Source organism: Atractosteus spatula, assembly GCF_055471065.1.
Source record: "Atractosteus spatula isolate fAtrSpa1 chromosome 10 unlocalized genomic scaffold, fAtrSpa1.hap1 SUPER_10_unloc_11, whole genome shotgun sequence".
Taxonomy (NCBI): Eukaryota; Metazoa; Chordata; class Actinopteri; order Semionotiformes; family Lepisosteidae; genus Atractosteus; species Atractosteus spatula.
The window spans coordinates 250,351-274,809 of record NW_028296614.1 but is presented as its reverse complement, the minus strand read 5'-3'; the positions used below and the strand labels follow the sequence as shown (position 1 = coordinate 274,809).

The 24,459-nt window shown below is 55.1% G+C and overlaps 9 non-coding genes across 9 annotated transcripts; all 9 read right to left on the bottom strand.

Moving 5' to 3' along the window:
• Positions 1 to 600: 600 nt before the first annotated feature.
• trnav-cac (transfer RNA valine (anticodon CAC)) lies at positions 601 to 673 on the bottom strand. Its single transcript has one exon. It is a non-coding gene; the product is annotated as a tRNA-Val (tRNA).
• A 3,339-nt stretch (positions 674 to 4,012) lies between these two features.
• Positions 4,013 to 4,085, bottom strand: trnav-cac (transfer RNA valine (anticodon CAC)). The gene has a single exon. It is a non-coding gene; the product is annotated as a tRNA-Val (tRNA).
• A 3,339-nt stretch (positions 4,086 to 7,424) lies between these two features.
• trnav-cac (transfer RNA valine (anticodon CAC)) lies at positions 7,425 to 7,497 on the bottom strand. The gene has a single exon. It is a non-coding gene; the product is annotated as a tRNA-Val (tRNA).
• A 3,287-nt stretch (positions 7,498 to 10,784) lies between these two features.
• Positions 10,785 to 10,857, bottom strand: trnav-cac (transfer RNA valine (anticodon CAC)). The gene has a single exon. It is a non-coding gene; the product is annotated as a tRNA-Val (tRNA).
• A 453-nt stretch (positions 10,858 to 11,310) lies between these two features.
• Positions 11,311 to 11,382, bottom strand: trnae-uuc (transfer RNA glutamic acid (anticodon UUC)). Its single transcript has one exon. It is a non-coding gene; the product is annotated as a tRNA-Glu (tRNA).
• Positions 11,383 to 14,192: 2,810 nt separating this feature from the next.
• Positions 14,193 to 14,265, bottom strand: trnav-cac (transfer RNA valine (anticodon CAC)). Its single transcript has one exon. It is a non-coding gene; the product is annotated as a tRNA-Val (tRNA).
• A 1,540-nt stretch (positions 14,266 to 15,805) lies between these two features.
• trnaf-gaa (transfer RNA phenylalanine (anticodon GAA)) lies at positions 15,806 to 15,878 on the bottom strand. The gene has a single exon. It is a non-coding gene; the product is annotated as a tRNA-Phe (tRNA).
• Positions 15,879 to 19,196: 3,318 nt separating this feature from the next.
• On the bottom strand, positions 19,197 to 19,269 carry trnaf-gaa (transfer RNA phenylalanine (anticodon GAA)). The gene has a single exon. It is a non-coding gene; the product is annotated as a tRNA-Phe (tRNA).
• A 5,117-nt stretch (positions 19,270 to 24,386) lies between these two features.
• trnav-cac (transfer RNA valine (anticodon CAC)) lies at positions 24,387 to 24,459 on the bottom strand. Its single transcript has one exon. It is a non-coding gene; the product is annotated as a tRNA-Val (tRNA).

Here is a 24,459-nt window from a genome sequence, read left to right as displayed (position 1 = left end):
CTCCTTAGAGAAAGGACTGCCTTTCACTTCTCTGTTTTCTTTCACAGCGCCGTGCACCTTTTCATTGCTCTCGCTTTCAGAGCCTCCGCACGGCACACGACTCGACATCAGGAAGCACATTGAAGTGAAAGCAGGAAGCGCTGCGACATGCACTGTGCAGATCCCGCCACACTAAGAGGTGAGTGGGTCTGTTCGATGCACAAAGAACGCTTTGAAAGCATCAAAGGCAAATCATTCCGAGTTGGTCGTTTGTGTTTTCTGTTCAGACGCGAAATGCTGAAATGATCTCTCGGCTCCTCGGTTGTCATTTCTGCTCCGTAAAGGAATCACAGCAGGCGTCGGCTTCCAGCACGGTGGGTCGGGACACGATGCCGGGGGTCGGAGAGAGCGATGTCTTCCTCGTTAGTATAGTGGTGATTATCCGCACCTGTCACGCGGGAGACTGGGGTACATCAGGACGCGCATTGAAGTGAAAGCAGGATGCGCTGCGACATGCACTGTGCAGATCCCGCCACACTAAGAGGTGAGTGGGTCTGTTCGATCACTGCGCTAGGCGAATCCCCAATCCCCTTTTGTGCGTGCCGACAAAGGAAGCCGGTCTGTTTCCGCCCGGTTTCGAACCGGGGACCTTTCGCGTGTGAGGCGAACGTGATAACCACTACACTACGGAAACGGTGGCAATCCCTGCCCAGCGGCCCAGCGCTGAGCTTCGCCAATGCGATTCAGCTGCTTCCAGTGCCTTTATTGGAGTGCGCTGATGGACCGTGCTCTCTCTCCAGAGACCAGCACGCCTGTCATGGACGGAGCAGGAAAGGCGGCGCCACATTCTACAGCCCTCTCCACGCAATCGACGAAATCGGGCTACTGAAGTGGAGAAAATCGCCTCTCCAGAAAGTGCAAATATCATTTTGGAGAGTATAAATCCTATTGCCGAAGGTCAGCCCTGTCTACCAGAGTAACCCTCCCACCTCCTGCAGGGATGATCAGCTCGTCTCACACGCGAGAAGTCTTCGGTTGGAAACAAGCGCCCCCTCTTCTCGCGCGATTTGCACGTTCGAGTGGTTTTAATGCGGCTCCTTCGTACACGGTGCTGATCTTTTGGAAAGCAGGAGGCAAAACTGACAGGTTCCCATACCGGGAGTCGATCCCAGGCCGCCCGGGTGAAAACCAGAAATCCTAACCGCTAGACCATATGGGAGCACACACCCCTGCTGTTCCGGGCATCATGCAAGCAAACTACATAAATATGAGAAAACGTGCAAGAGAGTTGTCACTCAGAGTGTCGAAGGGTCGATGTATACTGGGGCTCAGTTGAAATGCAACGTCAGGACTTTTCCGAATTAGATCACACGAAGAGAGCACAGCCTTTTCCGCCCTGCCACGTGGGTATCGGTAACTCGCCGTGATCGTATAGTGGTCAGTACTTTGCGTTGTGGCCGCAACAACCCCGGTTCAAATCCGGGTCACGGCAGAATAGGGGCGTCTGCTTTGACTACTTGCGCGAATGAAGGCAAAAAAAAGCCAATCGATGTGAACGAACGGCGCTTTACAGAGGAGTACTGCCTGACTGGATCGTTGATGAACGACAGAGGCCACTCTGACCTCTTCTCGGTTTTCTTCAATGACTTACTAAGGATCTTCTTCACATTCGCCCATGCAGGGGAAGCCAGTTACACCAAAGCAAACGCAGGAAAGTGCATTTCAAGCAGAGACCAGGAGGGACTTGTTTACACCGAGAGTGGTCGGAGAATGGAACAATGCGCCCAGCCCTGTTGCTGGAGCCGATTCTTGATGAGATCTTGGGCTCACTAAGAGGCCCCCGCTGGATGCTAATCTTTCTGTTGTTGTTGCAGGTCCTGCGCTGCTTTTGAGCCGACAGAGCTCGTCCTGGTCTGTCGGCACAGCCCAATTGCAAATGATCGGCTCCGCGTACAGAAGGAACGTGCGTTTGGTACAAGAGTGCATGAAGGCACCGGAAATACATTGGGAACAAATGACCGGTCGCTCAAGACCTCTGTGAAGTACAGGAGCGTGCAAAAAGAGGCTGTTTCCACCCGGTCTCGAACCGGGGACCTTTCGCGTGTGAGGCGAACGAGATAGCCGCTACACTACGGAAACCTGCAAGGACCGCTGCTGGTGTCTCGCTTGCGTTTCGGGCTGAGAAAGGGAAGCGTCACTTTAGGCAGGGGGCGCTGGAGAGAGGAACAAAGGGCGCGATGAAACAAAATGCCGAAACCCGGGATCAAACCAGGGACTTTTAGATCTTCAGTCTAACGCTCTCCCAACTGACCTATTTCGGCAGTGCGCAGAGCCCACAGCCACCTGCTCCAGCCTTCCTGTGTTGCGGCATGAGCGCACCAAGAGGAGCGGGAGAGTGTTGCAGGAACGTCACTCAGAAGGAAAGCCACCCAGCTGTGCCCTCTGAGCTCTGTCCAGCGCATCTTCCTCGCATGGACTCCTGCCTGCGAGGGGCAGGAAACAATTAGCAAGAACAGAGCAGCACCCCATGGGTGTCTCATGACCACACCTTAGGTTGTGACACGTGCAGGTGTGAGGGGTTGCCGGGCTACTCTGGAGCAGAGCTTGGGAGGAGGGGGGGCGGGAAAGCAGACAAAGAGGTGACACCTCAAGGTCTGCACGATCACAGCTCTCCGCCGCCCCAGGCTTCCGCTCGATAAGCTACTGGACACACCCGCCCCTCCTCACACAGACCGTGGAAAAGCCCCCGAGTGGGAGGGCTCTCTCTTCCTCCCAGGAGCTCTTGGACGCACAGACAGAGCGCGGGGAGCCGCCGCCTGCAAACACGGCTCCAGGCAGGACTCCACTCCGCAGGAGCCGCAGAGCAGAGGAGATGGGGGCAGCTTAGCTCCTGTGCAGAGACCTGAGCTGTTGTTGCTGCGGACGCTGTCTTTTCTGTTCTCGGGGTAGGAGTGAATGTTGAGTTGCCCTTAGAAATGAAGCAGAGCACTTCAACGGCATGGGTGTGTGTGTGTGCGTGCGCCCTGGTGATTCTGGGAGACAGATCGAACCTGGGCTAAAAGAGAGGGGGCTTAGCCCTCTTCCATTTGCTAGTTCAGAGTTGTACAACCCATCTGTATCTGCTAGGCGGCGCAGTCGTCGTGCACAAAGAACGCTTTGAAAAGCGTCAAAAGCAAGTCATTCCGAGTTGGTCGTTTGTGTTTTCCGTTCAGACGCGAAATGCTGACATGATCTCTCGGCTCCTCGGTTGTCATTTCTGTTCCGTAAAGGAATCACAGCACGCGTCGCCTTCCAGCACGCTGGGTCGGGACACGATGCCGAGGATCGGAGAGTGCGGTGTCTTCCTCGTTAGTATAGTGGCAAGTATCCCCGCCTGTCACGCGGGAGACCAGGGTTCGATTCCCTGACGGGGAGTAGAAAGCTTTTCTTTTACCTCCTTAGAGAAAGGACTGCCTTTCACTTCTCTGTTTTCTTTCACAGCGCCGTGCACCTTTTCATTGCTCTCGCTTTCAGAGCCTCCGCACGGCACACGACTCGACATCAGGAAGCACATTGAAGTGAAAGCAGGAAGCGCTGCGACATGCACTGTGCAGATCCCGCCACACTAAGAGGTGAGTGGGTCTGTTCGATGCACAAAGAACGCTTTGAAAGCATCAAAGGCAAATCATTCCGAGTTGGTCGTTTGTGTTTTCTGTTCAGACGCGAAATGCTGAAATGATCTCTCGGCTCCTCGGTTGTCATTTCTGCTCCGTAAAGGAATCACAGCAGGCGTCGGCTTCCAGCACGGTGGGTCGGGACACGATGCCGGGGGTCGGAGAGAGCGATGTCTTCCTCGTTAGTATAGTGGTGATTATCCGCACCTGTCACGCGGGAGACTGGGGTACATCAGGACGCGCATTGAAGTGAAAGCAGGATGCGCTGCGACATGCACTGTGCAGATCCCGCCACACTAAGAGGTGAGTGGGTCTGTTCGATCACTGCGCTAGGCGAATCCCCAATCCCCTTTTGTGCGTGCCGACAAAGGAAGCCGGTCTGTTTCCGCCCGGTTTCGAACCGGGGACCTTTCGCGTGTGAGGCGAACGTGATAACCACTACACTACGGAAACGGTGGCAATCCCTGCCCAGCGGCCCAGCGCTGAGCTTCGCCAATGCGATTCAGCTGCTTCCAGTGCCTTTATTGGAGTGCGCTGATGGACCGTGCTCTCTCTCCAGAGACCAGCACGCCTGTCATGGACGGAGCAGGAAAGGCGGCGCCACATTCTACAGCCCTCTCCACGCAATCGACGAAATCGGGCTACTGAAGTGGAGAAAATCGCCTCTCCAGAAAGTGCAAATATCATCTTGGAGAGTATAAATCCTATTGCCGAAGGTCAGCCCTGTCTACCAGAGTAACCCTCCCACCTCCTGCAGGGATGATCAGCTCGTCTCACACGCGAGAAGTCTTCGGTTGGAAACAAGCGCCCCCTCTTCTCGCGCGATTTGCACGTTCGAGTGGTTTTAATGCGGCTCCTTCGTACACGGTGCTGATCTTTTGGAAAGCAGGAGGCAAAACTGACAGGTTCCCATACCGGGAGTCGATCCCAGGCCGCCCGGGTGAAAACCAGAAATCCTAACCGCTAGACCATATGGGAGCACACACCCCTGCTGTTCCGGGCATCATGCAAGCAAACTACATAAATATGAGAAAACGCGCAAGAGAGTTGTCACTCAGAGTGTCGAAGGGTCGATGTATACTGGGGCTCAGTTGAAATGCAACGTCAGGACTTTTCCGAATTAGATCACACGAAGAGAGCACAGCCTTTTCCGCCCTGCCACGTGGGTATCGGTAACTCGCCGTGATCGTATAGTGGTCAGTACTTTGCGTTGTGGCCGCAACAACCCCGGTTCAAATCCGGGTCACGGCAGAATAGGGGCGTCTGCTTTGACTACTTGCGCGAATGAAGGCAAAAAAAAGCCAATCGATGTGAACGAACGGCGCTTTACAGAGGAGTACTGCCTGACTGGATCGTTGATGAACGACAGAGGCCACTCTGACCTCTTCTCGGTTTTCTTCAATGACTTACTAAGGATCTTCTTCACATTCGCCCATGCAGGGGAAGCCAGTTACACCAAAGCAAACGCAGGAAAGTGCATTTCAAGCAGAGACCAGGAGGGACTTGTTTACACCGAGAGTGGTCGGAGAATGGAACAATGCGCCCAGCCCTGTTGCTGGAGCCGATTCTTGATGAGATCTTGGGCTCACTAAGAGGCCCCCGCTGGATGCTAATCTTTCTGTTGTTGTTGCAGGTCCTGCGCTGCTTTTGAGCCGACAGAGCTCGTCCTGGTCTGTCGGCACAGCCCAATTGCAAATGATCGGCTCCGCGTACAGAAGGAACGTGCGTTTGGTACAAGAGTGCATGAAGGCACCGGAAATACATTGGGAACAAATGACCGGTCGCTCAAGACCTCTGTGAAGTACAGGAGCGTGCAAAAAGAGGCTGTTTCCACCCGGTCTCGAACCGGGGACCTTTCGCGTGTGAGGCGAACGAGATAGCCGCTACACTACGGAAACCTGCAAGGACCGCTGCTGGTGTCTCGCTTGCGTTTCGGGCTGAGAAAGGGAAGCGTCACTTTAGGCAGGGGGCGCTGGAGAGAGGAACAAAGGGCGCGATGAAACAAAATGCCGAAACCCGGGATCAAACCAGGGACTTTTAGATCTTCAGTCTAACGCTCTCCCAACTGACCTATTTCGGCAGTGCGCAGAGCCCACAGCCACCTGCTCCAGCCTTCCTGTGTTGCGGCATGAGCGCACCAAGAGGAGCGGGAGAGTGTTGCAGGAACGTCACTCAGAAGGAAAGCCACCCAGCTGTGCCCTCTGAGCTCTGTCCAGCGCATCTTCCTCGCATGGACTCCTGCCTGCGAGGGGCAGGAAACAATTAGCAAGAACAGAGCAGCACCCCATGGGTGTCTCATGACCACACCTTAGGTTGTGACACGTGCAGGTGTGAGGGGTTGCCGGGCTACTCTGGAGCAGAGCTTGGGAGGAGGGGGGGCGGGAAAGCAGACAAAGAGGTGACACCTCAAGGTCTGCACGATCACAGCTCTCCGCCGCCCCAGGCTTCCGCTCGATAAGCTACTGGACACACCCGCCCCTCCTCACACAGACCGTGGAAAAGCCCCCGAGTGGGAGGGCTCTCTCTTCCTCCCAGGAGCTCTTGGACGCACAGACAGAGCGCGGGGAGCCGCCGCCTGCAAACACGGCTCCAGGCAGGACTCCACTCCGCAGGAGCCGCAGAGCAGAGGAGATGGGGGCAGCTTAGCTCCTGTGCAGAGACCTGAGCTGTTGTTGCTGCGGACGCTGTCTTTTCTGTTCTCGGGGTAGGAGTGAATGTTGAGTTGCCCTTAGAAATGAAGCAGAGCACTTCAACGGCACGGGTGTGTGTGTGTGCGTGCGCCCTGGTGATTCTGGGAGACAGATCGAACCTGGGCTAAAAGAGAGGGGGCTTAGCCCTCTTCCATTTGCTAGTTCAGAGTTGTACAACCCATCTGTATCTGCTAGGCGGCGCAGTCGTCGTGCACAAAGAACGCTTTGAAAAGCGTCAAAAGCAAGTCATTCCGAGTTGGTCGTTTGTGTTTTCCGTTCAGACGCGAAATGCTGACATGATCTCTCGGCTCCTCGGTTGTCATTTCTGTTCCGTAAAGGAATCACAGCACGCGTCGCCTTCCAGCACGCTGGGTCGGGACACGATGCCGAGGATCGGAGAGTGCGGTGTCTTCCTCGTTAGTATAGTGGCAAGTATCCCCGCCTGTCACGCGGGAGACCAGGGTTCGATTCCCTGACGGGGAGTAGAAAGCTTTTCTTTTACCTCCTTAGAGAAAGGACTGCCTTTCACTTCTCTGTTTTCTTTCACAGCGCCGTGCACCTTTTCATTGCTCTCGCTTTCAGAGCCTCCGCACGGCACACGACTCGACATCAGGAAGCACATTGAAGTGAAAGCAGGAAGCGCTGCGACATGCACTGTGCAGATCCCGCCACACTAAGAGGTGAGTGGGTCTGTTCGATGCACAAAGAACGCTTTGAAAGCATCAAAGGCAAATCATTCCGAGTTGGTCGTTTGTGTTTTCTGTTCAGACGCGAAATGCTGAAATGATCTCTCGGCTCCTCGGTTGTCATTTCTGCTCCGTAAAGGAATCACAGCAGGCGTCGGCTTCCAGCACGGTGGGTCGGGACACGATGCCGGGGGTCGGAGAGAGCGATGTCTTCCTCGTTAGTATAGTGGTGATTATCCGCACCTGTCACGCGGGAGACTGGGGTACATCAGGACGCGCATTGAAGTGAAAGCAGGATGCGCTGCGACATGCACTGTGCAGATCCCGCCACACTAAGAGGTGAGTGGGTCTGTTCGATCACTGCGCTAGGCGAATCCCCAATCCCCTTTTGTGCGTGCCGACAAAGGAAGCCGGTCTGTTTCCGCCCGGTTTCGAACCGGGGACCTTTCGCGTGTGAGGCGAACGTGATAACCACTACACTACGGAAACGGTGGCAATCCCTGCCCAGCGGCCCAGCGCTGAGCTTCGCCAATGCGATTCAGCTGCTTCCAGTGCCTTTATTGGAGTGCGCTGATGGACCGTGCTCTCTCTCCAGAGACCAGCACGCCTGTCATGGACGGAGCAGGAAAGGCGGCGCCACATTCTACAGCCCTCTCCACGCAATCGACGAAATCGGGCTACTGAAGTGGAGAAAATCGCCTCTCCAGAAAGTGCAAATATCATCTTGGAGAGTATAAATCCTATTGCCGAAGGTCAGCCCTGTCTACCAGAGTAACCCTCCCACCTCCTGCAGGGATGATCAGCTCGTCTCACACGCGAGAAGTCTTCGGTTGGAAACAAGCGCCCCCTCTTCTCGCGCGATTTGCACGTTCGAGTGGTTTTAATGCGGCTCCTTCGTACACGGTGCTGATCTTTTGGAAAGCAGGAGGCAAAACTGACAGGTTCCCATACCGGGAGTCGATCCCAGGCCGCCCGGGTGAAAACCAGAAATCCTAACCGCTAGACCATATGGGAGCACACACCCCTGCTGTTCCGGGCATCATGCAAGCAAACTACATAAATATGAGAAAACGCGCAAGAGAGTTGTCACTCAGAGTGTCGAAGGGTCGATGTATACTGGGGCTCAGTTGAAATGCAACGTCAGGACTTTTCCGAATTAGATCACACGAAGAGAGCACAGCCTTTTCCGCCCTGCCACGTGGGTATCGGTAACTCGCCGTGATCGTATAGTGGTCAGTACTTTGCGTTGTGGCCGCAACAACCCCGGTTCGAATCCGGGTCACGGCAGAATAGGGGCGTCTGCTTTGACTACTTGCGCGAATGAAGGCAAAAAAAAGCCAATCGATGTGAACGAACGGCGCTTTACAGAGGAGTACTGCCTGACTGGATCGTTGATGAACGACAGAGGCCACTCTGACCTCTTCTCGGTTTTCTTCAATGACTTACTAAGGATCTTCTTCACATTCGCCCATGCAGGGGAAGCCAGTTACACCAAAGCAAACGCAGGAAAGTGCATTTCAAGCAGAGACCAGGAGGGACTTGTTTACACCGAGAGTGGTCGGAGAATGGAACAATGCGCCCAGCCCTGTTGCTGGAGCCGATTCTTGATGAGATCTTGGGCTCACTAAGAGGCCCCCGCTGGATGCTAATCTTTCTGTTGTTGTTGCAGGTCCTGCGCTGCTTTTGAGCCGACAGAGCTCGTCCTGGTCTGTCGGCACAGCCCAATTGCAAATGATCGGCTCCGCGTACAGAAGGAACGTGCGTTTGGTACAAGAGTGCATGAAGGCACCGGAAATACATTGGGAACAAATGACCGGTCGCTCAAGACCTCTGTGAAGTACAGGAGCGTGCAAAAAGAGGCTGTTTCCACCCGGTCTCGAACCGGGGACCTTTCGCGTGTGAGGCGAACGAGATAGCCGCTACACTACGGAAACCTGCAAGGACCGCTGCTGGTGTCTCGCTTGCGTTTCGGGCTGAGAAAGGGAAGCGTCACTTTAGGCAGGGGGCGCTGGAGAGAGGAACAAAGGGCGCGATGAAACAAAATGCCGAAACCCGGGATCAAACCAGGGACTTTTAGATCTTCAGTCTAACGCTCTCCCAACTGACCTATTTCGGCAGTGCGCAGAGCCCACAGCCACCTGCTCCAGCCTTCCTGTGTTGCGGCATGAGCGCACCAAGAGGAGCGGGAGAGTGTTGCAGGAACGTCACTCAGAAGGAAAGCCACCCAGCTGTGCCCTCTGAGCTCTGTCCAGCGCATCTTCCTCGCATGGACTCCTGCCTGCGAGGGGCAGGAAACAATTAGCAAGAACAGAGCAGCACCCCATGGGTGTCTCATGACCACACCTTAGGTTGTGACACGTGCAGGTGTGAGGGGTTGCCGGGCTACTCTGGAGCAGAGCTTGGGAGGAGGGGGGGCGGGAAAGCAGACAAAGAGGTGACACCTCAAGGTCTGCACGATCACAGCTCTCCGCCGCCCCAGGCTTCCGCTCGATAAGCTACTGGACACACCCGCCCCTCCTCACACAGACCGTGGAAAAGCCCCCGAGTGGGAGGGCTCTCTCTTCCTCCCAGGAGCTCTTGGACGCACAGACAGAGCGCGGGGAGCCGCCGCCTGCAAACACGGCTCCAGGCAGGACTCCACTCCGCAGGAGCCGCAGAGCAGAGGAGATGGGGGCAGCTTAGCTCCTGTGCAGAGACCTGAGCTGTTGTTGCTGCGGACGCTGTCTTTTCTGTTCTCGGGGTAGGAGTGAATGTTGAGTTGCCCTTAGAAATGAAGCAGAGCACTTCAACGGCACGGGTGTGTGTGTGTGCGTGCGCCCTGGTGATTCTGGGAGACAGATCGAACCTGGGCTAAAAGAGAGGGGGCTTAGCCCTCTTCCATTTGCTAGTTCAGAGTTGTACAACCCATCTGTATCTGCTAGGCGGCGCAGTCGTCGTGCACAAAGAACGCTTTGAAAAGCGTCAAAAGCAAGTCATTCCGAGTTGGTCGTTTGTGTTTTCCGTTCAGACGCGAAATGCTGACATGATCTCTCGGCTCCTCGGTTGTCATTTCTGTTCCGTAAAGGAATCACAGCACGCGTCGCCTTCCAGCACGCTGGGTCGGGACACGATGCCGAGGATCGGAGAGTGCGGTGTCTTCCTCGTTAGTATAGTGGCAAGTATCCCCGCCTGTCACGCGGGAGACCAGGGTTCGATTCCCTGACGGGGAGTAGAAAGCTTTTCTTTTACCTCCTTAGAGAAAGGACTGCCTTTCACTTCTCTGTTTTCTTTCACAGCGCCGTGCACCTTTTCATTGCTCTCGCTTTCAGAGCCTCCGCACGGCACACGACTCGACATCAGGAAGCACATTGAAGTGAAAGCAGGAAGCGCTGCGACATGCACTGTGCAGATCCCGCCACACTAAGAGGTGAGTGGGTCTGTTCGATGCACAAAGAACGCTTTGAAAGCATCAAAGGCAAATCATTCCGAGTTGGTCGTTTGTCATTTCTGCTCCGTAAAGGAATCACAGCAGGCGTCGGCTTCCAGCACGGTGGGTCGGGACACGATGCCGGGGGTCGGAGAGAGCGATGTCTTCCTCGTTAGTATAGTGGTGATTATCCGCACCTGTCACGCGGGAGACTGGGGTACATCAGGACGCGCATTGAAGTGAAAGCAGGATGCGCTGCGACATGCACTGTGCAGATCCCGCCACACTAAGAGGTGAGTGGGTCTGTTCGATCACTGCGCTAGGCGAATCCCCAATCCCCTTTTGTGCGTGCCGACAAAGGAAGCCGGTCTGTTTCCGCCCGGTTTCGAACCGGGGACCTTTCGCGTGTGAGGCGAACGTGATAACCACTACACTACGGAAACGGTGGCAATCCCTGCCCAGCGGCCCAGCGCTGAGCTTCGCCAATGCGATTCAGCTGCTTCCAGTGCCTTTATTGGAGTGCGCTGATGGACCGTGCTCTCTCTCCAGAGACCAGCACGCCTGTCATGGACGGAGCAGGAAAGGCGGCGCCACATTCTACAGCCCTCTCCACGCAATCGACGAAATCGGGCTACTGAAGTGGAGAAAATCGCCTCTCCAGAAAGTGCAAATATCATCTTGGAGAGTATAAATCCTATTGCCGAAGGTCAGCCCTGTCTACCAGAGTAACCCTCCCACCTCCTGCAGGGATGATCAGCTCGTCTCACACGCGAGAAGTCTTCGGTTGGAAACAAGCGCCCCCTCTTCTCGCGCGTTTTGCACGTTCGAGTGGTTTTAATGCGGCTCCTTCGTACACGGTGCTGATCTTTTGGAAAGCAGGAGGCAAAACTGACACGTTCCCATACCGGGAGTCGAACCCGGGCCGCCTGGGTGAAAACCAGGAATCCTAACCGCTAGACCATATGGGAGCACACACCCCTGCTGTTCCGGGCATCATGCAAGCAAACTACATAAATATGAGAAAACGCGCAAGAGAGTTGTCACTCAGAGTGTCGAAGGGTCGATGTATACTGGGGCTCAGTTGAAATGCAACGTCAGGACTTTTCCGAATTAGGTCACACGAAGAGAGCACAGCCTTTTCCGGCCTGCCACGTGGGTATCGGTAACTCGCCGTGATCGTATAGTGGTCAGTACTTTGCGTTGTGGCCGCAACAACCCCGGTTCGAATCCGGGTCACGGCAGAATAGGGGCGTCTGCTTTGACTACTTGCGCGAATGAAGGCAAAAAAAAGCCAATCGATGTGAACGAACGGCGCTTTACAGAGGAGTACTGCCTGACTGGATCGTTGATGAACGACAGAGGCCACTCTGACCTCTTCTCGGTTTTCTTCAATGACTTACTAAGGATCTTCTTCACATTCGCCCATGCAGGGGAAGCCAGTTACCCCAAAGCAAACGCAGGAAAGTGCATTTCAAGCAGAGACCAGGAGGGACTTGTTTACACCGAGAGTGGTCGGAGAATGGAACAATGCGCCCAGCCCTGTTGCTGGAGCCGATTCTTGATGAGATCTTGGGCTCACTAAGAGGCCCCCGCTGGATGCTAATCTTTCTGTTGTTGTTGCAGGTCCTGCGCTGCTTTTGAGCCGACAGAGCTCGTCCTGGTCTGTCGGCACAGCCCAATTGCAAATGATCGGCTCCGCGTACAGAAGGAACGTGCGTTTGGTACAAGAGTGCATGAAGGCACCGGAAATACATTGGGAACAAATGACCGGTCGCTCAAGACCTCTGTGAAGTACAGGAGCGTGCAAAAAGAGGCTGTTTCCGCCCGGTCCCGAACCGGGGACCTTTCGCGTGTGAGGCGAACGTGATAGCCGCTACACTACGGAAACCTGCAGGGACCGCTGCTGGTGTCTCGCTTGCGTTTCGGGCTGAGAAAGGGAAGCGTCACTTTAGGCAGGGGGCGCTGGAGAGAGGAACAAAGGGCACGATGAAACAAAATGCCGAAACCCGGGATCAAACCAGGGACTTTTAGATCTTCAGTCTAACGCTCTCCCAACTGACCTATTTCGGCAGTGCGCAGAGCCCACAGCCACCTGCTCCAGCCTTCCTGTGTTGCGGCATGAGCGCACCAAGAGGAGCGGGAGAGTGTTGCAGGAACGTCACTCAGAAGGAAAGCCACCCAGCTGTGCCCTCTGAGCTCTGTCCAGCGCATCTTCCTCGCATGGACTCCTGCCTGCGACGGGCAGGAAACAATTAGCAAGAACAGAGCAGCACCCCATGGGTGTCTCATGACCACACCTTAGGTTGTGACACGTGCAGGTGTGAGGGGTTGCCGGGCTACTCTGGAGCAGAGCTTGGGCGGAGGGGGGGCGGGAAAGCAGACAAAGAGGTGACACCTCAAGGTCTGCACGATCACAGCTCTCCGCCGCCCCAGGCTTCCGCTCGATAAGCTACTGGACACACCCGCCCCTCCTCACACAGACCGTGGAAAAGCCCCCGAGTGGGAGGGCTCTCTCTTCCTCCCAGGAGCTCTTGGACGCACAGACAGAGCGCGGGGAGCCGCCGCCTGCAAACACGGCTCCAGGCAGGACTCCACTCCGCAGGAGCCGCAGAGCAGAGGAGATGGGGGCAGCTTAGCTCCTGTGCAGAGACCTGAGCTGTTGTTGCTGCGGACGCTGTCTTTTCTGTTCTCGGGGTAGGAGTGAATGTTGAGTTGCCCTTAGAAATGAAGCAGAGCACTTCAACGGCACGGGTGTGTGTGCGTGCGCCCTGGTGATTCTGGGAGACAGATCGAACCTGGGCTAAAAGAGAGGGGGCTTAGCCCTCTTCCATTTGCTAGTTCAGAGTTGTACAACCCATCTGTATCTGCTAGGCGGCGCAGTCGTCGTGCACAAAGAACGCTTTGAAAAGCGTCAAAAGCAAGTCATTCCGAGTTGGTCGTTTGTGTTTTCCGTTCAGACGCGAAATGCTGACATGATCTCTCGGCTCCTCGGTTGTCATTTCTGTTCCGTAAAGGAATCACAGCACGCGTCGCCTTCCAGCACGCTGGGTCGGGACACGATGCCGAGGATCGGAGAGTGCGGTGTCTTCCTCGTTAGTATAGTGGCAAGTATCCCCGCCTGTCACGCGGGAGACCAGGGTTCGGTTCCCTGACGGGGAGTAGAAAGCTTTTCTTTTACCTCCTTAGAGAAAGGACTGCCTTTCACTTCTCTGTTTTCTTTCACAGCGCCGTGCACCTTTTCATTGCTCTCGCTTTCAGAGCCTCCGCACGGCACACGACTCGACATCAGGAAGCACATTGAAGTGAAAGCAGGAAGCGCTGCGACATGCACTGTGCAGATCCCGCCACACTAAGAGGTGAGTGGGTCTGTTCGATGCACAAAGAACGCTTTGAAAGCATCAAAGGCAAATCATTCCGAGTTGGTCGTTTGTGTTTTCTGTTCAGACGCGAAATGCTGAAATGATCTCTCGGCTCCTCGGTTGTCATTTCTGCTCCGTAAAGGAATCACAGCAGGCGTCGGCTTCCAGCACGGTGGGTCGGGACACGATGCCGGGGGTCGGAGAGAGCGATGTCTTCCTCGTTAGTATAGTGGTGATTATCCGCACCTGTCACGCGGGAGACTGGGGTACATCAGGACGCGCATTGAAGTGAAAGCAGGATGCGCTGCGACATGCACTGTGCAGATCCCGCCACACTAAGAGGTGAGTGGGTCTGTTCGATCACTGCGCTAGGCGAATCCCCAATCCCCTTTTGTGCGTGCCGACAAAGGAAGCCGGTCTGTTTCCGCCCGGTTTCGAACCGGGGACCTTTCGCGTGTGAGGCGAACGTGATAACCACTACACTACGGAAACGGTGGCAATCCCTGCCCAGCGGCCCAGCGCTGAGCTTCGCCAATGCGATTCAGCTGCTTCCAGTGCCTTTATTGGAGTGCGCTGATGGACCGTGCTCTCTCTCCAGAGACCAGCACGCCTGTCATGGACGGAGCAGGAAAGGCGGCGCCACATTCTACAGCCCTCTCCACGCAATCGACGAAATCGGGCTACTGAAGTGGAGAAAATCGCCTCTCCAGAAAGTGCAAATATCATCTTGGAGAGTATAAATCCTATTGCCGAAGGTCAGCCCTGTCTACCAGAGTAACCCTCCCACCTCCTGCAGCGATGATCAGCTCGTCTCACACGCGAGAAGTCTTCGGTTGGAAACAAGCGCCCCCTCTTCTCGCGCGTTTTGCACGTTCGAGTGGTTTTAATGCGGCTCCTTCGTACACGGTGCTGATCTTTTGGAAAGCAGGAGGCAAAACTGACACGTTCCCATACCGGGAGTCAAACCCGGGCTGCCTGGGTGAAAACCAGGAATCCTAACCGCTAGACCATATGGGAGCACACAACCCCGCTGTTCCGGGCATCATGCAAGCAAACTACATAAATATGAGAAAACACGCAAGAGAGTTGTCACTCAGAGTGTCGAACGGTCGATGTATACTGGGGCTCAGTTGAAATGCAACGTCAGGACTTTTCCGAATTAGGTCACACGAAGAGAGCACAGCCTTTTCCGCCGTACCATGTGTGTATCGGTAACTCGCCGTGACCGTATAGTGGTCAGTACTTTGCGTTGTGGCCGCAACAACCCCGGTTCGAATCCGGGTCACGGCAGAATAGGGGCGTCTGCTTTTACTACTTGCGCGAATGAAGGCAAAAAAAAGCCAATCGATGTGAACGAACGGCGCTTTACAGAGGAGTACTGCCTGACTGGATCGTTGATGAACGACAGAGGCCACTCCGACCTCTTCTCGGTTTTCTTCAACGACTTACTAAGGATCTTCTTCACATTCGCCCATGCAGGGGAAGCCAGTTACACCAAAGCAAACGCAGGAAAGTGCATTTCAAGCAGAGACCAGGAGGGACTTGTTTACACCGAGAGTGGTCGGAGAATGGAACAATGCGCCCAGCCCTGTTGCTGGAGCCGATTCTTGATGAGATCTTGGGCTCACTGGATGCTAATCTTTCTGTTGTTCTTGCAGGTCCTGCGCTGCTTTTGAGCCGACAGAGCTCGTCCTGGTCTGTCGGCACAGCCCAATTGCAAATGATCGGCTCCGCGTACAGAAGGAACGTGCGTTTGGTACAAGAGTGCATGAAGGCACCGGAAATACATTGGGAACAAATGACCGGTCGCTCAAGACCTCTGTGAAGTACAGGAGCGTGCAACAAGAGGCTGTTTCCGCCCGCTCTCGAACCGGGGACCTTTCGCGTGTTAGGCGAACGTGATAGCCGCTACACTACGGAAACCTGCAGGGACCGCTGCTGGTGTCTCGCTTGCGTTTCGGGCTGAGAAAGGGAAGCGTCACTTTAGGCAGGGGGCGCTGGAGAGAGGAACAAAGGGCGCGATGAAACAAAATGCCGAAACCCGGGATCGAACCAGGGACCTTTAGATCTTCAGTCTAACGCTCTCCCAACTGAGCTATTTCGGCAGTGCACAGAGCCCACAGCCACCTGCTCCAGCGGCATGAGCGCACCAAGAGGAGCGGGAGAGTGTTGCAGGAACGTCACTCAGAAGGAAAGCCACCCAGCTGCGCCCTCTGAGCTCTGTCCAGCGCATCTTCCTCGCATGGACTCCTGCCTGCGACGGGCAGGAAACAATTAGCAAGAACAGAACAGCACCCCATGGGTGTCTCATGACCACACCTTAGGTTGTGACACGTGCAGGTGTGAGGGGTTGCCGGGCTACTCTGGAGCAGAGCTTGGGCGGAGGGGGGGCGGGAAAGCAGACAAAGAGGTGACACCTCAAGGTCTGCACGATCACAGCTCTCCGCCGCCCCAGGCTTCCGCTCGATAAGCTACTGGACACACCCGCCCCTCCTCACACAGACCGTGGAAAAGCCCCCGAGTGGGAGGGCTCTCTCTTCCTCCCAGGAGCTCTTGGACACGACGCACAGACAGAGCGCGGGGAGCCGCCGCCTGCAAACACGGCTCCAGGCAGGACTCCACTCCACAGGAGCCGCAGAGCAGAGGAGATGGGGGCAGCTTAGTTCCTGTGCAGAGACCTGAGCTGTTGTTGCTGCGGACGCTGTCTTTTCTGTTCTCGGGGTAGGAGTGAATGTTGAGTTGCCCTTAGAAATGAAGCAGAGCACTTCAACGGCACGGGTGTGTGTGTGTGCGTGCGCCCTGGTGATTCTGGGAGACAGATCGAACCTGGGCTAAAAGAGAGGGGGCTTAGCCCTCTTCCATTTGCTAGTTCAGAGTTGTACAACCCATTTGTATCTGCTAGGCGGCGCAGTCATCGTGCACAAAGAACGCTTTGAAAAGCGTCAAAAGCAAGTCATTCCGAGTTGGTCGTTTGTGTTTTCCGTTCAGACGCGAAATGCTGAAATGATCTCTCGGCTCCTCGGTTGTCATTTCTGCTCCGTAAAGGAATCACAGCACGCGTCGCCTTCCAGCACGCTGGGTCGGGACACGATGCCGGGGATCGAAGGGTGTGATGTCTTCCTCGTTAGTATAGTGGCGAGTATCCTTGCCTGTCACGCGTGAGACCGGGGTTCGATTCCCCGACGGGGAGTAGAAAGCTTTTCTTTTACCTCCTTAGAGAAAGGACTGCCTTTCACTTCTCTGTTTTCTTTCACAGCGTCGTGCACCTTTTCATTGCTCTCGCTTTCAGAGCCTCCGCACGGCACACGACTCGACATCAGAAAGCACATTGAAGTGAAAGCAGGAAGCGCTGCGACATGCAGTGTGCAGATCCCGCCACACTAAGAGGTGAGTGGGTCTGTTCGATGCACAAAGAACGCTTTGATAAGCGTCAAAGGCAAGTCATTCCGAGTTGGTCGTTTGTGTTTTCTGTTCAGACGCGAAATGCTGAAATGATCTCTCGGCTCCTCGGTTGTCATTTCTGCTCCGTAAAGGAATCACAGCACGCGTCGGCTTCCAGCACGGTGGGTCGGGACACGATGCCGGGGGTCGAAGGGTGTGATGTCTTCCTCGTTAGTATAGTGGTGATTATCCCCACCTGTCACGCGGGAGACTGGGGTACATCAGGACGCGCATTGGAGTGAAAGCAGGATGCGCTGCGACATGCACTGTGCAGATCCCGCCACACTAAGAGGTGAGTGGGTCTGTGCGATCACAGCGCTAGGCGAATCCCCAATCCCCTTTTGTGCGTGGCGACAAAAGAAGCCGGTCTGTTTCCGCCCAGTTTCGAACCATTGACTTTTCGCGTGGGAGGCAAACGTGATAACCACTACACTACGGAAACGGTAGCAAACCCTTCCCAGCGGCCCAGTGCTGAGCTTCGCCAATGCGATTCAGCTGCTTCCAGTGCCTTTATTGGAGTGCGCTGATGGACCGTGCTCTCTCTCCAGAGACCAGCACGCCTGTCATGGACGGAGCAGGAAAAGCGGCGCCACATTCTACAGCCCTCTCCACGCAATCGACGAAATCGGGCTACTGAAGTGGAGAAAATCGCCTCTCCAGAAAGTGCAAATATCATCTTGGAGAGTATAAATCCTATTGCCGAAGGTCAGCCCTGTCTACCAGAGTAACCCTCCCACCTCCTGCAGCGATGATCAGCTCGTCTCACACGCGAGAAGTCTTCGGTTGGAAACAAGCGCCCCCTCTTCTCGCGCGTTTTGCACGTTCGAGTGGTTTTAATGCGGCTCCTTCGTACACGGTGCTGATCTTTTGGAAAGCAGGAGGCAAAACTGACACGTTCCCATACCGGGAGTCAAACCCGGGCCGCCTGGGTGAAAACCAGGAATCCTAACCGCTAGACCATATGGGAGCACACAACCCCGCTGTTCCGGGCATCATGCAAGCAAACTACATAAATATGAGAAAACACGCAAGAGAGTTGTCACTCAGAGTGTCGAAGGGTCGATGTATACTGGGGCTCAGTTGAAATGCAACGTCAGGACTTTTCCGAATTAGGTCACACGAAGAGAGCACAGCCTTTTCCGCCCTACCATGTGTGTATCGGTAACTCGCCGTGATCGTATAGTGGTCAGTACTTTGCGTTGTGGCCGCAACAACCCCGGTTCGAATCCGGGTCACGGCAGAATAGGGGCGTCTACTTTTACTACTTGCGCGAATGAAGGCAAAAGAAAGCCAATCGATGTGAACGAACGGCGCTTTACAGAGGAGTACTGCCTGACTGGATCGTTGATGAACGACAGAGGCCACTCCGACCTCTTCTCGGTTTTCTTCAACGACTTACTAAGGATCTTCTTCACATTCGCCCATGCAGGGGAAGCCAGTTACACCAAAGCAAACGCAGGAAAGTGCATTTCAAGCAGAGACCAGGAGGGACTTGTTTACACCGAGAGTGGTCGGAGAATGGAACAATGCGCCCAGCCCTGTTGCTGGAGCCGATTCTTGATGAGATCTTGGGCTCACTGGATGCTAATCTTTCTGTTGTTGTTGCAGGTCCTGCGCTGCTTTTGAGCCGACAGAGCTCGTCCTGGTCTGTCGGCACAGCCCAATTGCAAATGATCGGCTCCGCGTACAGAAGGAACGTGCGTTTGGTACAAGAGTGCATGAAGGCACCGGAAATACATTGGGAACAAATGACCGGTCGCTCAAGACCTCTGTGAAGTACAGGAGCGTGCAACAAGAGGCTGTTTCCGCCCGGTCTCGAACCGGGGACTTTTCGCGTGTTAGGCGAACGTGATAGCCGCTACACTACGGAAACCTGCAGGGACCGCTGCTGGTGTCTCGCTTGCGTTTCGGGCTGAGAAAGGGAAGCGTCACTTTAGGCAGGGGGCGCTGGAGAGAGGAACAAAGGGCGCGATGAAACAAAATGCCGAAACCCGGGATCGAACCAGGGACCTTTAGATCTTCAGTCTAACGCTCTCCCAACTGAGCTATTTCGGCAGTGCACAGAGCCCACAGCCACCTGCTCCAGCGGCATGAGCGCACCAAGAGGAGCGGGAGAGTGTTGCAGGAACGTCACTCAGAAGGAAAGCCACCCAGCTGCGCCCTCTGAGCTCTGTCCAGCGCATCTTCCTCGCATGGACTCCTGCCTGCGACGGGCAGGAAACAATTAGCAAGAACAGAACAGCACCCCATGGGTGTCTCATGACCACACCTTAGGTTGTGACACGTGCAGGTGTGAGGGGTTGCCGGGCTACTCTGGAGCAGAGCTTGGGCGGAGGGGGGGCGGGAAAGCAGACAAAGAGGTGACACCTCAAGGTCTGCACGATCACAGCTCTCCGCCGCCCCAGGCTTCCGCTCGATAAGCTACTGGACACACCCGCCCCTCCTCACACAGACCGTGGAAAAGCCCCCGAGTGGGAGGGCTCTCTCTTCCTCCCAGGAGCTCTTGGACACGACGCACAGACAGAGCGCGGGGAGCCGCCGCCTGCAAACACGGCTCCAGGCAGGACTCCACTCCACAGGAGCCGCAGAGCAGAGGAGATGGGGGCAGCTTAGTTCCTGTGCAGAGACCTGAGCTGTTGTTGCTGCGGACGCTGTCTTTTCTGTTCTCGGGGTAGGAGTGAATGTTGAGTTGCCCTTAGAAATGAAGCAGAGCACTTCAACGGCACGGGTGTGTGTGTGTGCGTGCGCCCTGGTGATTCTGGGAGACAGATCGAACCTGGGCTAAAAGAGAGGGGGCTTAGCCCTCTTCCATTTGCTAGTTCAGAGTTGTACAACCCATTTGTATCTGCTAGGCGGCGCAGTCGTCGTGCACAAAGAACGCTTTGAAAAGCGTCAAAAGCAAGTCATTCCGAGTTGGTCGTTTGTGTTTTCCGTTCAGACGCGAAATGCTGAAATGATCTCTCGGCTCCTCGGTTGTCATTTCTGCTCCGTAAAGGAATCACAGCACGCGTCGCCTTCCAGCACGCTGGGTCGGGACACGATGCCGGGGATCGAAGGGTGTGACGTCTTCCTCGTTAGTATAGTGGCGAGTATCCTTGCCTGTCACGCGTGAGACCGGGGTTCGATTCCCCGACGGGGAGTAGAAAGCTTTTCTTTTACCTCCTTAGAGAAAGGACTGCCTTTCACTTCTCTGTTTTCTTTCACAGCGTCGTGCACCTTTTCATTGCTCTCGCTTTCAGAGCCTCCGCACGGCACACGACTCGACATCAGAAAGCACATTGAAGTGAAAGCAGGAAGCGCTGCGACATGCACTGTGCAGATCCCGCCACACTAAGAGGTGAGTGGGTCTGTTCGATGCACAAAGAACGCTTTGATAAGCGTCAAAGGCAAGTCATTCCGAGTTGGTCGTTTGTGTTTTCTGTTCAGACGCGAAATGCTGAAATGATCTCTCGGCTCCTCGGTTGTCATTTCTGCTCCGTAAAGGAATCACAGCACGCGTCGGCTTCCAGCACGGTGGGTCGGGACACGATGCCGGGGGTCGAAGGGTGCGATGTCTTCCTCGTTAGTATAGTGGTGATTATCCCCACCTGTCACGCGGGAGACTGGGGTACATCAGGACGCGCATTGGAGTGAAAGCAGGATGCGCTGCGACATGCACTGTGCAGATCCCGCCACACTAAGAGGTGAGTGGGTCTGTGCGATCACAGCGCTAGGCGAATCCCCAATCCCCTTTTGTGCGTGGCGACAAAAGAAGCCGGTCTGTTTCCGCCCAGTTTCGAACCATTGACTTTTCGCGTGGGAGGCAAACGTGATAACCACTACACTACGGAAACGGTAGCAAACCCTTCCCAGCGGCCCAGTGCTGAGCTTCGCCAATGCGATTCAGCTGCTTCCAGTGCCTTTATTGGAGTGCGCTGATGGACCGTGCTCTCTCTCCAGAGACCAGCACGCCTGTCATGGACGGAGCAGGAAAAGCGGCGCCACATTCTACAGCCCTCTCCACGCAATCGACGAAATCGGGCTACTGAAGTGGAGAAAATCGCCTCTCCAGAAAGTGCAAATATCATCTTGGAGAGTATAAATCCTATTGCCGAAGGTCAGCCCTGTCTACCAGAGTAACCCTCCCACCTCCTGCAGCGATGATCAGCTCGTCTCACACGCGAGAAGTCTTCGGTTGGAAACAAGCGCCCCCTCTTCTCGCGCGTTTTGCACGTTCGAGTGGTTTTAATGCGGCTCCTTCGTACACGGTGCTGATCTTTTGGAAAGCAGGAGGCAAAACTGACACGTTCCCATACCGGGAGTCAAACCCGGGCCGCCTGGGTGAAAACCAGGAATCCTAACCGCTAGACCATATGGGAGCACACAACCCCGCTGTTCCGGGCATCATGCAAGCAAACTACATAAATATGAGAAAACACGCAAGAGAGTTGTCACTCAGAGTGTCGAAGGGTCGATGTATACTGGGGCTCAGTTGAAATGCAACGTCAGGACTTTTCCGAATTAGGTCACACGAAGAGAGCACAGCCTTTTCCGCCCTGCCACGTGGGTATCGGTAACTCGCCGTGATCGTATAGTGGTCAGTACTTTGCGTTGTGGCCGCAACAACCCCGGTTCGAATCCGGGTCACGGCAGAATAGGGGCGTCTGCTTTGACTACTTGCGCGAATGAAGGCAAAAAAAAGCCAATCGATGTGAACGAACGGCGCTTTACAGAGGAGTACTGCCTGACTGGATCGTTGATGAACGACAGAGGCCACTCTGACCTCTTCTCGGTTTTCTTCAATGACTTACTAAGGATCTTCTTCACATTCGCCCATGCAGGGGAAGCCAGTTACACCAAAGCAAACGCAGGAAAGTGCATTTCAAGCAGAGACCAGGAGGGACTTGTTTACACCGAGAGTGGTCGGAGAATGGAACAATGCGCCCAGCCCTGTTGCTGGAGCCGATTCTTGATGAGATCTTGGGCTCACTAAGAGGCCCCCGCTGGATGCTAATCTTTCTGTTGTTGTTGCAGGTCCTGCGCTGCTTTTGAGCCGACAGAGCTCGTCCTGGTCTGTCGGCACAGCCCAATTGCAAATGATCGGCTCCGCGTACAGAAGGAACGTGCGTTTGGTACAAGAGTGCATGAAGGCACCGGAAATACATTGGGAACAAATGACCGGTCGCTCAAGACCTCTGTGAAGTACAGGAGCGTGCAAAAAGAGGCTGTTTCCACCCGGTCTCGAACCGGGGACCTTTCGCGTGTGAGGCGAACGAGATAGCCGCTACACTACGGAAACCTGCAAGGACCGCTGCTGGTGTCTCGCTTGCGTTTCGGGCTGAGAAAGGGAAGCGTCACTTTAGGCAGGGGGCGCTGGAGAGAGGAACAAAGGGCGCGATGAAACAAAATGCCGAAACCCGGGATCAAACCAGGGACTTTTAGATCTTCAGTCTAACGCTCTCCCAACTGACCTATTTCGGCAGTGCGCAGAGCCCACAGCCACCTGCTCCAGCCTTCCTGTGTTGCGGCATGAGCGCACCAAGAGGAGCGGGAGAGTGTTGCAGGAACGTCACTCAGAAGGAAAGCCACCCAGCTGTGCCCTCTGAGCTCTGTCCAGCGCATCTTCCTCGCATGGACTCCTGCCTGCGAGGGGCAGGAAACAATTAGCAAGAACAGAGCAGCACCCCATGGGTGTCTCATGACCACACCTTAGGTTGTGACACGTGCAGGTGTGAGGGGTTGCCGGGCTACTCTGGAGCAGAGCTTGGGAGGAGGGGGGGCGGGAAAGCAGACAAAGAGGTGACACCTCAAGGTCTGCACGATCACAGCTCTCCGCCGCCCCAGGCTTCCGCTCGATAAGCTACTGGACACACCCGCCCCTCCTCACACAGACCGTGGAAAAGCCCCCGAGTGGGAGGGCTCTCTCTTCCTCCCAGGAGCTCTTGGACGCACAGACAGAGCGCGGGGAGCCGCCGCCTGCAAACACGGCTCCAGGCAGGACTCCACTCCGCAGGAGCCGCAGAGCAGAGGAGATGGGGGCAGCTTAGCTCCTGTGCAGAGACCTGAGCTGTTGTTGCTGCGGACGCTGTCTTTTCTGTTCTCGGGGTAGGAGTGAATGTTGAGTTGCCCTTAGAAATGAAGCAGAGCACTTCAACGGCACGGGTGTGTGTGTGTGCGTGCGCCCTGGTGATTCTGGGAGACAGATCGAACCTGGGCTAAAAGAGAGGGGGCTTAGCCCTCTTCCATTTGCTAGTTCAGAGTTGTACAACCCATCTGTATCTGCTAGGCGGCGCAGTCGTCGTGCACAAAGAACGCTTTGAAAAGCGTCAAAAGCAAGTCATTCCGAGTTGGTCGTTTGTGTTTTCCGTTCAGACGCGAAATGCTGACATGATCTCTCGGCTCCTCGGTTGTCATTTCTGTTCCGTAAAGGAATCACAGCACGCGTCGCCTTCCAGCACGCTGGGTCGGGACACGATGCCGAGGATCGGAGAGTGCGGTGTCTTCCTCGTTAGTATAGTGGCAAGTATCCCCGCCTGTCACGCGGGAGACCAGGGTTCGATTCCCTGACGGGGAGTAGAAAGCTTTTCTTTTACCTCCTTAGAGAAAGGACTGCCTTTCACTTCTCTGTTTTCTTTCACAGCGCCGTGCACCTTTTCATTGCTCTCGCTTTCAGAGCCTCCGCACGGCACACGACTCGACATCAGGAAGCACATTGAAGTGAAAGCAGGAAGCGCTGCGACATGCACTGTGCAGATCCCGCCACACTAAGAGGTGAGTGGGTCTGTTCGATGCACAAAGAACGCTTTGAAAGCATCAAAGGCAAATCATTCCGAGTTGGTCGTTTGTGTTTTCTGTTCAGACGCGAAATGCTGAAATGATCTCTCGGCTCCTCGGTTGTCATTTCTGCTCCGTAAAGGAATCACAGCAGGCGTCGGCTTCCAGCACGGTGGGTCGGGACACGATGCCGGGGGTCGGAGAGAGCGATGTCTTCCTCGTTAGTATAGTGGTGATTATCCGCACCTGTCACGCGGGAGACTGGGGTACATCAGGACGCGCATTGAAGTGAAAGCAGGATGCGCTGCGACATGCACTGTGCAGATCCCGCCACACTAAGAGGTGAGTGGGTCTGTTCGATCACTGCGCTAGGCGAATCCCCAATCCCCTTTTGTGCGTGCCGACAAAGGAAGCCGGTCTGTTTCCGCCCGGTTTCGAACCGGGGACCTTTCGCGTGTGAGGCGAACGTGATAACCACTACACTACGGAAAC